The following is a 12879-nucleotide window of genomic DNA, read 5'->3' as shown; positions in this document are numbered from 1 at the left end:
TTTTTTTTTTTTTTTTTTTTTTTTTTTTTTTTTTTTGGTACCAGGATCCAACTCTGGTCCTTACACTTGCAAGGCAGGAAATGGAACCACTAAGCTAAATCTCCAGCCCTTACATGCATTTTGATACTTTATTTTGAGGACAGCTTTGCAATTTGATAGCCACACTGTTTTAGAATTAATAAAACTTTTTTAGAATTAATAAAGTTTTTAGATTTCTTTTTATTAAATTATTTGAATTTTTATACAATTATTTTTACTCAATTATGTAAATGTCTTTTTAAAAAATCACATCATAAATTAAACATGTTATCTTCAAAGAAAAATTATAAAAATTAGTAAAATTTGACTATATTGGTTATGTCTTTACTCTGTCAGTTTAATAATCCAACAGTTGAGCACAAAACACTCTAAAATTAATTAGACTAGAGTCTCTAAGTTCTTTTGAGTTCAAATCAAGGCTCTGGAAGTTTCTAGAACTTCAAACCAAATTGGCAACCAAAGTTCCTCTTGACAATGGATTCTTAATATTCCAGCTGCTCATACTTTCTCTCAGCTCCATAAATCAACACTCTGTTTCCCTTCCAGCTGCTAATTCTAAACATAACTAAGATTTATTTGGCGGTCTGGATGTGATGCACTTCACCTGTGAAGAGGATTTGCGGAACCAGCCTCAATTCTGGTTCTGGATAGGTCGGTGGGTGGGTTTTTTCCTAGCTTCAAGCTTGGCATTTTCCTGTGGAATTGCTGGTTTCAAGTGAATATTTGATGTAGGCAAAGGATTGCTTGGCACCCCCCACCCCAGTGCTGTTCTATCCAATATTGATTTTTCCAGCGTGCTGTTTTTATACCTGTTACTTTCTATAAGAGACCGTGTTCTTGCTCACAAAACTTTTTAACGGAATCAATGTGATTTTAAACTAAAGCTGCACAATAGTTTTGTTGTTTAGTCAAAAGGCTTCCAGAATAGTGTGTATTACACATACCAGCTTCATGTCACAAAGCCTTGAATTATGATGCTGCCTTAATTCTCCACAAAGACAGCAGGGTTCTGCTTTTAAAAATAACTTTTAATTCTTTTAAATCAAAGTGTCAGGAGACTCTCATTTACATTATATTGTATTGACTTGTTCTATTTTAGTGGCACGTGCAAAGTCATTTTGATATGTGGTGATTTAAAATAATTGCTCTTCTCAAAATGGAAGGAAATTAACCAGCCCGGTGGACCAGCTCTTCTGGCAATATATCTCCATATGTCAGCTCCAGCTCTCCACGCCACCTGCTCGGGTCCCCACCAGGGACGCAGCCCATGAGATCAGGCCAGCGAGCTATAGATCTTGGGCGAGTTAACGGGTCCGCTTTTGCTTGGTAATGATGAGAGTGTTTCTGGAAAATAGGAAATTGGAATCTGTCACTTCTCAGCCAACTGAGGAGCAATCGCTGTTGTTTTGCATCTCTTCAGGGTTCGCTCAGATTATGAGCGATTCCTGCTCCCCGAGAGAGAGCTTGTGTCACTCCGGCCTCCTCTCGGAACAGATTCTGGGAGCGAGCGAGCTGCACAGCATAATTGTTGGAAAACAAAGTGGGAGCAGTTTTCCTGCAATCTGAGGGCGCGAGCTTCACCTGCTGTCAGCGACTTTCACAGTGGTGGGGGCTCTCAAGGTGACCCTGGCCAAGAACATAAATCAGACGTTCTCTGCAAGTCACTTAGGGTCCTCTGGGAGTGATTCTAATTCGCAAATTCCTGAAATCAAAATGTTAAAGCACCAATGCCAATGCCGATATGTGAAGCGACACTTCCAATCATTTCTAATTTTGACCTTACGTTTGGGGTTTAGAATTAAAAATTGGAGAGTAAGAAAACATAAGGATTTATTTAAGAATCACTTTTAAAAAAATTAATTGAACTTGCTGGTAGGAAGTATCCAAGTTTTTAGTCGTTGCTTCCTTCTATTAAAAAAGAAACTTTAGAGAAAAGAAAGTTCCTCCTGAGGAAAACACTACAATATCGTGCAGTTGGGAAAGACCTTAAAGATATTCAGCTTCAAACTCTCATTTCATACAAAGATAAAGGAGATAATGAATAAACAGTTACTGCGAAAGAGGAAAGAAATACCCATTTTAGTGAGCTATAGCACAGCTAAAGCTTTCAAATCGGGCCGTGTCCACCTTGTTGGTCTCCGCTAAAAAATAGTGGTGAAGGGGTGAGGACATAGCTCAGTGGGTGAGTACTGGCCTAGCATGTGCACAATCATCGGCATTACAAGAAAAGGAAAAGAAGAAAGAAAAGGAGGAGGAGAAAGAGGAAAGGGGGCTGTTGTGGGGAGGAGAAGAGGAGATAAAAAGAAATTAGGGAATCTCACATTGCATGTAAGGTATCATGGAACAGTTGTATGTGACTTACAGGCAATATGCACTTTTTACCATGGCCCAGAAAAGCTGGGAAACCACTGCACTCGCCTTTGACTTTGAGGAGATGAAAGGAGACATTCTTTGCGTGTGCATTACCAGATTCCCTACTTCTTGGGCCAGTGACCTCCACTGAGTGGATTTCACGGCCCATTATGTAATACTTAGATTTGTTCCCAGGCTCAGGATTTATTTCTCTCCACAATATAACCAGAGCCCCATTTTCCAGCTGCTGGGCCAAGCACTCTGCTTTAAAACCAATATTTGTGTCCTCACCTCTCCCTGGGATGAATAGCAGGCCCTTCTCAATTGTAGCCCAAATTTATACCGCAGTTTTAACAGTCATGACTGTGTTTATTCGAACAGGATTCCTTTTGCCTTTTAAACAAGAATGCTGTTTTGTTGCAGATATTGTTCTAGAAACATGTTTTTTTACAGAGATAAAACTTTATATAAGGTATTTAAAATTTTAAAAAGAACACCATCTTGACATTGTTAAGAAACACATTCTCTGAAATGAATCTGCCTGAATTTCCAACTAAAATGGATCCCCTTGGGTCTATGGGCTGAAAGCAAAAACGGATGCTGGGACCTGGTGAGAGAGAACACAGGAGCGGTGGTACCGGAGACCTTATGTTCTCTGAGGAGAGACATGACAGGGAGAAGGTGGGCTGGCACTGCCAGGGGACGGGATTTGGTGCCTGTGGCTGCTGTTACAGATTAGCATGTATATAGTGGCCGACAGCACACATCTGCTGTCTGCCTGTCTGTCTAATACAGGTCGCACTGTGCTGAAATCGAGGCACCGCAGAGCTGTGCTCCCCTGGAAGCTCTGGGGAGAATCCATTTCCTCGCCGTTGCCATCTTTGGGAGGCTGCCTGATTCTTGGTTCCTTCACAGAGACCTCTGCTTTGCTTGCCCCACCTCCTATTGCAACACTGCCTTCCCTGCCTCCCTCCCTTCTCCAAGCCTGCGCAGACCATGCGGGATCCACCCAGCCCCCCAAGTCCATCGCACCTCCATTCCCTTTGGATTAGAAAATGCACGCACACCTTCCGGGCATTAGGATAGCGGTGTTTTTGAAAAGCGGGGACAGCATTATTCAGCCGGCCACACACAGTGATGATGTGTTTGGAATATGGAAAAGTGAGTCCTGAGCAATCCACCAGACTGTCGCGATGTGGGAATGTGGTGGCTTTACGTCAGGGACACTGTTGCAGAAGGAAGGCGGGGTTATCAGGATCCTGCCCTCTAGGCACCTGCAGAATTGAAGATGGGCAGCATGGTCTCTGGCTGTGGCTCTGCCCTTTTCTTCTTGGCTGCACCCTGCACATGCTCTAAAATGACTGACCGCATCCCCCAAGTTGCTTCCCAGTGTTTAGAATTCATCTGTGCTGCTGAAGTTCCTTATTATCTGAGTCTTCAAAGCACCTTGTGTGCACTGCATTTTTCATGGCCATGATTTTGCAGCTTCCCTCTTATGCCTGGATTAGAGACCATGGCAAGAAAAGAAAGAACAGTGAATAAAGCCATAGGTGAAGTGGGGTTAGCTGGGGATAAGAATGTCGTGGGGGGGCTGGAAGCCTTCAAAGATCTTGCAGATAAAGCACCCAGCAAAAATGTAGAAGCTGCACTTAAAAGAAGGGGTCAGGGATAAAAGACCAGGGAGGAAGAGAGAAAATATATACACATCTGTAGACACAGGAAGCTGTGTTTGAAGACAAACTCCTACAAATGCAGGTCACTCTGCAGAGATCTGGCACTCAGCCTGATGGCTAAAACACTATACACCCCGGGGCAGCATGGACGCGCTGACCATGGGGTTTAGGCTCACTCTTTTGGCGACTGTGGGTATTAACCAAGTATGTCCAACTGGGCCAAAAGTTTTTGGAATTTCACTCCTTCATTTCTCTCTCCTCTCTTGCATGGAGAGACAAATAGTTACACGATGTGAAGAACTGGTAGGCTCCAGCAGGGATCCACAGAGCAGTGTCTGCCAGCTCCTCTCTGGGGCGGCCCTACATGGAAAACCCTCTGGAGGCCAAAGTCTCAGGATTTCAGAGCCTTGTAACTTGTGGCTTGTGATTTCCTCAGGTATAGATGCATAGGGGTTTGTCTTCCAGCATAGCTCCCAGTTCTGCAATGTGTATTGTTTTCTCTCTTCAGGCACAGATACTGTCCACAGGATCATCTTGGCTGCATCTAAAAATATCTTTAAAGAGATTAAGCATTGATTCTTTCCTTATGTATTCAAGTAGGTAAATCTTAAATATAGTGATTATTTAATTTATGGAAATAGCAGCCTAATTTTCAGATTAGTTTCAGGGTTCAGAGTGGTATTTTTAAACTCATAGTTCACTGAAAAGATTATTTGGACAATGTAATGAAAATGTTCCATCAGACTCAGAAGGAGTTTGTTGTGGAAGAAGGTGAAACTATGGAAAGTGTAAACTGTGGTAGAACATCACGTGCATTCAGAAAGGTTTGGAACGTCTGCTATCATGATTGTGCTACTCAGTGTCCATCTTATTAACGGAAAACCAGATTGACTAACTAGATGTTGCGTTTCTCCTTTCATGTGCATGCTGTTGGACCTAAAGCAATCCGCATGGAGACACTCAGATCCTGTGTCATCTAAGAAAATTTAGCTGAAGAACTGCACTGACAGATCCACATGTGTTCCATGAGAAAAATAACTGAGAGACGCAGACACAGCCAAAAATCTGTGGCAGAGGTTTTCCTACCAAACGCCTGTGTACCGCGAGAGCTTCTCATAGATAGTGTGTGTGCCCTGTGCATCCCCATCTGTATGTGTTCATCATGAGCTGTGCTTGAACCCAGCAGGATCTACTTATTTCCAACGTAACTGTGCCTTGGTCAGATAGGCTTCGTGTGTGTGTTGTAGAAGTGGGACGCACTGGGCCGGATATGGCTCTTTTCCCTGACTGTCTTGATTCAGTGGATCCAGGCATTTTCCAACTGAGCAGCTGTGGCTTGAGGAGAATCCAGGTGTTTCTCTCGTTGACTGTGGGATTGGCAGGGACCTGGGTATTTTCCTTTGCCTGGAATTATTATAACATATCTTATGCATATATATTTCAGTGAACTTTCTTTGTCCCAGGAAATAGATCATCTTTAACCTTACACATCTAGAAAACATCTAGAAAAATATGTGCAGTAGCCTCAATTTGGATGTCCAGCTCTCTCTCCCCACCCCTCCCAGTGCTATTACTAAACATCTGTGGACGTCTGCTGCAAGGAACAAAAAGAAAAAAATTAAAAAGTGACCACAAAAGAAAAATAGAAAAGGAAGATAAAAAGCAACAAAAAAGAAAACAGGAAAAAAAAAAACCCACACACAGAAAAGATTAAAGAGAGACAGACAGACATAAACTGGCACCAGTTAACTTTCTTGCTGAATTTAGTTTCTTATAGTTTTAATTTATTGCTGTGCTATTTATTATTCCTGTTGACCTGTAAGGACCTTTCTGTATATTTCCGTTCCTTCATCCAGTTTGCAAGTTAAAGGAACTCCAATGTTCTGTTTGTTTCTTTAAGAGACCTGGTTATGCCTAATGTATTTATAAGAGGGGAAGTGGAATCATTAAAGTAATAATTATTTAAAAAAGAAAAATATGTTCAGGATTCAGTGCTATTTATCTTTTTTATTCACTGGTTACATCCTTCAGGCTGTATTGTACAAACACATAAATATTCTAAAAATTTCTCCAGGTGAATGGAAGTAGATTTTACCTTTCTACTTAGAAGCGTGATGATCTACTTGGAGGGCACTGCTTCACTGCAGGGGGTATCACACCTGTTCTGACACCCACTTGTGAAGAACGTGTTGGGCTTGGCTTTGATTTCTGATCGAAGATGTACATCAGCCCCCTGAGGTTTGGCAACACATACCCCTCTTACAAAACGCTGTGTGCTTTTGATTTCCACATCTTATACAATACATAGGAAAGTTGGAAAGAGTTCAGAGAACAGAAACAAAATGATTAAAAGATTGGGGAAAGAAGGAGCTGGGATCTTTTCATCTAAAGAGAAGTTTTTAGGGAAACCACGATGGGCAGAGGGCCAAAGACAGAGTCAGAGGCCCCAAGCACAGTGGTGATGCGGTCCAGTCAGTGGGATCCGATGTAGCAGGCCGTCCTGTGTCCAACAGAAGAGGCGGGGAGAAGCTATCCAGCCTGACCCATCACTGAGCAGGAGAACACGCAGACCAGGAGAGAGAAGAGGGACGGGGGGAAATGAGACCGGTGTTACTAAATTTACCTAGGGATTCTCTCCTAGTACAACACTACAAGCTTCAAAAGCAGGAATGATTTCAGGACAGATGTTACCCAACTTCTCACATCTTGATAGACCTGTCACGGGTTGGAAATATCGTAAGTCAAAAATGCACAAATAGATCTAACCTACCAAACATCTTAGCTCCACCAACCCTACCTGAAACTTGCTCAGAACGTCTGAGTTAGCTGACAGTTGAGAAAAATCATTTGACACAAAGCCTATTTTGATAAAGTGTGGAATATCTCATGTGGTGGAAAAATGCTGGCAACACAGCCCACTGTAGAGTTTGCGTTGTTTACCCCACAATTGCAAGGCAGCCTAAGACTCACTGTCACTGCCTTGGACTTCTAGAGCATTTTACTGCATGCCACTAGCTTAGGAAAAGAACAACAGTCAACATTTGAAGTATATTTCCTACTGCATTTGTGTCACCTCCACATAGCCATAAGCTCAAAAAAATTCTGAGTCAAACCATCGTAAGTTGGGGATCATTGGTGCATGTACTTAATTCTCAGCTTCCAGTACATTTGAAAATATGATCCAATGTACATCTAAATCTAATGTGAGGCCATGTTATAGCTCCATGCAATCACAGGATGAAATGATGTATAAGGAAACTCCTGCCCAGGGTGTCTAAACACCACACTTCCTCTGTGTATCCATCCGTTGGTGGGGTAGAGGCCCTTTCCCGAATGTGCTGCTGTAAACATGGGGGTACATGCATCGCTGCATTATGATGACTTTTCTTTTTCAAGGAGTCTATAGAAATGGAATAGCCAAAAGACTAGTTTCCTTTGAACGGCTTATGTTTTAAGGTAAGGAGGTCAACCTGATTGTTTAGTAAGATTCTTACTGTGTCCAGGATTCTGAATGTTAAGAACAATAATACAAAATATATGTGGCTATTAAACACACAGAGACTATAATGTTAAACACTAAGTCATCTCTACTCCTAATGATAAGAGTTTTACAAAAACTGTGCTATTAGACAGGACTCTCCAGAGAGAGAGACTCCACCCATATATTATTTATTTAAGTAACTGATTTCCCGATTGTGGGAACCAGCAAGACCAAAACCTGTAGCAGAATGGCTTGGATTCGTGAACTGACAACTTTGTCCCCTGGGTGGTGCTATGGGAGGTGGCAGAATCTTTGGGAGGTGCGTCTTCGTGGGCGGTGTTTAGGTCCCAGGGGCCATGGCCTTGCAGGGTCTGTGGGACTCTGGTCACTTCCTCTCCCTCTCGTTTCTCTGGCTCTGTGGAGAACAGTTCTGTACTTCCACAATGCCTCCTCAGACCCAGAGCGATGAGACCACCTGATGGACCGAAACCTCCAAAGCGCTACACTAAATTATCTCAGGTATCTTGTTACGCTGGCAGAAAGCTGAGTAACATAGGCAGTTTGATGCACAAAGATGAAGATTCCTTTGTCCTAGCCTTGAGGCAAGATAATTGCCTTCTGCAGGAAACCTCCGTCCTTGATCTGGAAGGCTCTGAAGGCTGGGTGGTGCCCGCTGGGTGGTGCCCACCCACATGACAGAGGGTCATAGCCTTGACTTAAAGGACATAGATCACAAAATACCTTCATGGCAACACCTAGACAGTGTCTGGACCAGCAGCAGGGCAACACAGCCCAACCAACTGGACATAAAAAAAATGTAACCATCACAACCTCCAGATGCTCTTTGGCTCAAACCCTTTAGAGAGGTGAGATGTCAGTGGCAGTGGCAAGAGCTCCTTGTTGTCACGCAGCCACCCTAACCCTCAGGGGGACTTTTCTCTTCCATATTTCACACAAGCCTCCTCATCTGCCCATATCATTTAGTTGATTTTTTTGTTTCATTCTCTAGTAGTCGTGTCCGGTGACCACACTCCTGTGCCTCCCTGTTGTGCCCACAGACACTGTCTAGCCCAGCTCCCCTTTCTGCAGGTCTCTTCACTTTTCTACGGCCTCTTTCACTGTTCTGATTTCACTGAGAATTCAAAGGACAATCTGCTTAAGTAAAATCACTGACGCTAGCCACAGTGGTGCACTCCTGCAACTGCAGCACTTGGGAGGCTGAGGCAGAAGGGTTACAAGATGGAGTCAGGCTGCCAGAGCCCACAGCATTGCTTATGTCCCGAACGTGCTGTGAGCAGTGAGGGCTGCAAAGGGTTCAGTCCCTCGAGTGGCTGGCTGTAAGGAGCGAGTGTGACCGAAGCTCCGTGACTCACAGGAGGATCTGCTGAGCACTGCAGGAGCACATAGGTTAACGTGACCTCCCCGCTAACGGCCACACCAGAGTGACGGCCTGTGAAGCTGTGGGGCTGATACGAGACGGCATCCGCAGCTGAGGTTGGATCAATCGCACCCAAACGCCATTCCCACAACCAGTGCCTTCATAGCTCGAAGGACACTGCTGCCATTACAACCGTATGTTTTGTCGATTCTGTTCCTGAAAACGCTTTGACTCCTCTTTAAAGCCTCGCCTGCGTTTGTTTCCATGCTAACTTCACGTACCGCACATCTATACGGGTATTGCACCTTTATCCTGATTGAGGAATAATAAAATTCGGTAGAAGAGACGGGCCACGCCTTTTGCTGAAGGAGCACCGGCCATCCTGGTTCACACTTTCTCTGTAACTCTGTCGTAAGTTTTTCTCCAGCCCTGCGTTGCGCACTGGGCAGGTGGAGACTAGGGACTCACTGCAGGGGTCTCTGGCACCAAGCCTCTTGGACAACTTAGTGAGATTCTGTCTCAAACACAAGGAAGGTGCTAAAAGGGGCTGGGGAATGTAGCTCAGTGTGAAAGTCCCGGGATCAATCCCCAGTACTACTGGAAACAAACAAACAAAATCATGGAGAAAATAAATGACAAGTTGAGACAAGTGTGAATGAAAAGTGTAGTAGAGACCATGGATCCTGGAACAAACTTTCCAGGCTCAGTACTTACTACCTGTGTGATTTTGGTCATGTTACATGAAGTATTTCTGAACCTCAGTTTCCTCATCCACAACACAAGGATCACAATTATGTTTCCCTAAAGGGCTCACACGAGGTGGCTGGAGCACTGTGTTGAGCACTGAGTAATCTTGATGGTCCGTGGCTTGAGACACCTGGGGGATTCATAAAGCCCATTTCCGGGTGTGTCTGGGTGGGGCATGACCTTGGGGACTACATCTGTTTCCTTGCCCCTTCTCCTCTTCCACTTGTTTTTGCAGCCTGGAGCAGCTTTTCATCATGTCCTTCTGCCACGATGTTTCTTCTTTGGAGCCAGCTAACCAGGGACTGAAACCTTTGAAACCCTGAACCAAAAAGAAATCTTTTTTTCTTTAAGTTCTCCCCAGCCTCGCCCAGTACTAGCAGTTGATCCCAGGGCCTTTGTACTACACCCTTGGCCCTTTTTTCAGTCTTTATTTTGAAACAGTCTCCCTGTTTCTCTGAGTTGCCCAGGCTGGCTTTGAACTTGTGATCCTCCCTCCTCAGTCTGTCGGAATGCTGCAATTGCAGGCGTGTGCCACCATGCCCAGCTTCCTTTATGTTGTCGATGCCAGGTATTTTGTCCCCGTGACAGAACACTGATGAATGCAGTAATTATTTATTTAACTGTCGAAGAGCTGAGGACCATCTAGAGTCTGGGAGAAAGTTATTTTGAAGGAGGACTACTTGTATCACTAAAATTACATAACCCCATGTGAAGATCTGCTCTGAGCCTTTCTGTCCACAACAGGTTCTATTTAAGATTGTGGGAAGTTTACGTCTTCCTTCTTTACACAGAAGTCAGAGTCTGATACTACCAAGAATCCTAAAGCAGTTTACCTCCAAAATACTTCATCACACGAAGTAAGAGAAGTAATATTTACTGGATGTTGTTTGTCAGTTCACATACACAGTCTTATTCAAGGCTCATAACATCCTCAGAAATTAGACATATCACCTCCAATTTAAAGAAGGAAATGGAAACTTAACAAAATGTGAGTAATTTGCCCCAAATTACACATCATAAAGATTGCCCAGCTTTCATGCCAAAGATATTGCCAGTTACATTATGACATTTTGCCCCAAAGGGTAAGACCTTGAGCTGTTTCTTGTGGGATGTTGGTGCCTATATTATTACTTTTATAAAATTACTTTTCACGCACGTGTATTTCTTTTATTTTACAAAACCGAACTATCAGTTCTGGAACATTGCTCCGGGCAATCGATGTAGGGCACCGTGAAGTGGGCAGGAGGCATTAAATTGAACATTCTTGAACTACAAAGCCAAGGGCCCTCAGGAACAAACAGATGTTTAAAGAGCCCGGCTTTCCATTTGTTTCTAAACAAAACCACTGTTTACGAGGAACGTGTTAGTGAAAGGTACAGAAAAGATTCTGCTTTTGTTTAAACTCCAGTAAATATTTGATAGCAATCATTTCCAACATAAATTGAAGAAGCTCAAAAATAAGTTCCAGTAGTCCCACAGGGTGATTAATGAGAGTAAGGCCGCTGTGAAGGAATTCATGGTAACCATGGGATGTCATGGCCAGTGGATTCCTAGTGAAGGCTTCTGCCCTCTGCTTTAACAGACTTATTTATCAGCCTTCCTGCCACCATGCGACCAGGAAGCCAACACAGTGAACAGACACATTCTGTACTAGGATAAAGCGATGTGTCAGTCCTTAAAGAGGACGGAGCCTGTTAATGACTGAGTACAAAGATAACAGGGAACAGGGCCGTTAAAATAAGGTACTGCTAGGTGCCATGGCCGAAATACAGCCTGAGGTAGTGGAGTTTGTGGCCAGGATCCAGCAAGATTTCTGAAGAGAGGGCAACTGAGCGAGACCAGACTGAGAGTGTCAGAAATCTAACCATCCCCCTGACCCCTAACCCACCATCCAGGCAGGAAAGCTCTAACAGATAAGACACGGTGTCAGAGTCAAGGCAGCAGGGCTGGCTCCACAGAGATGCACATCACAAGGTCAGCAGCTGCGCAGGACACATTCTATGTAAAGAAGACTTAGTCTGTAAACAAATGGAAAGTCAGGCAGCTCAAACTTCTTCTTTCCTGTGGGTCCGTTGGCTAATTCAAACGTGTACAATACGCTTTAAGAAGGAGTCTGAATTACTACTCAAGAATAATGGAATTATACTGCAGGCTCTGAGCAAGAGGTGAAATGACTTGTTAGCTTTAAAAATGTCAATCAAGATGCTGGGTGGAGAACTGCTTATCAAGGGGCAAGAGCAGAGGACAGGAGACTCTTAGGTGAGACTACAGCAGCCTAGGAGAAAAAGGCTGAAGACTGGTCCCAAATCTCCTAATGATTAAGGGGACTTCACTGGTAACAGGAACCTGAATTTATTTTAATAATGACTCCATTTGCATGCAACCTATCCGCTGCAAAGTAAATTGTTTCATTGTTACTTTGTCAGAGGTAGAGCGCATTGCTAGGGATTAGAAATTACAGACACGCCACTGAATATAAAAACGCACTTAGTGGTGTGGCAAGGATCCACTACGGAAGGCTTCTCGTCCTCCCTAAAGAACAGAACGGTATTCTAGGAAATTAATGCTTCCCTCTCTGGCTGACGTGCAAAATTACAGAAATCATTTGCTAAATATGGCCGGCCACCCTTAAGAGGGCCGCGACGCCTTCGTCTGAGCTCAGCTTACTGTATGAGGCCATTTATCAATTTCCACCGATTGTTACACATAACTGAAAGGACACCTGCGACCACGGCGCCCGATTGGTACTTTCTCTGGGCTCAGGCAGAAGCTAGTTTGGAAAGTCTGTCCGAGGCAGCCCTGCCTGCAAACTTTGTCTCTTAGGGGCTGCTTTGAGGGTGGCAGAGGTGGCGGGGCTCGGCCACTGGTCTTTCTACACCACTCTCGGCAGCACAAAACCTCCTGGAAACGTGATGGTGTCAAGCACAGGAGGCAGAAACCCAGTCGCTGTCGTCATTCCGGGTGGCACAGAAGAGCGACAGGCTCGCAAGTCGCGAATGCTAGCACGGCGAAACGGGGCGCAGGTCGCAGCATGTGTGCTGCAGACTTCTCGGGATGTCCGGAAGGTTTTTCCAAGTTCCGCCTTCCCCCTCCTTTGCAACCATCCCGGCCCCAGCTGTTCCGGGCCTTTGACTCCATCTGTCCTTCCGCTCGGGCTGGGTCTTTCTCGCCAACTGGAGCACACAAGTGCGACTCCCCAAGTGATCCGA

General features: G+C 44.3%; 1 long non-coding RNA gene across 2 annotated transcripts in view; it reads left to right on the top strand.

Annotated features, from left to right (window-relative positions):
* Positions 1-5727, top strand: part of LOC104864744 — an 8550-nt gene extending 2823 nt beyond the window's left edge. For both annotated transcript variants that reach the window (XR_780975.2, XR_004515724.1), the window contains exon 3: positions 5007-5727. This is a non-coding gene — a long non-coding RNA (uncharacterized LOC104864744). The remainder of the gene's footprint in view (positions 1-5006) is intronic.
* Positions 5728-12879: the final 7152 nt, after the last annotated feature.

Source organism: Fukomys damarensis, unplaced genomic scaffold (assembly GCF_012274545.1).
Source record: "Fukomys damarensis isolate Sample0158 unplaced genomic scaffold, DMR_v1.0_HiC HiC_scaffold_38, whole genome shotgun sequence".
NCBI classification, from domain to species: Eukaryota; Metazoa; Chordata; class Mammalia; order Rodentia; family Bathyergidae; genus Fukomys; species Fukomys damarensis.
Note: the sequence above shows the minus strand (reverse complement) of the source record. Positions and strands in the feature narration are given on the sequence as shown.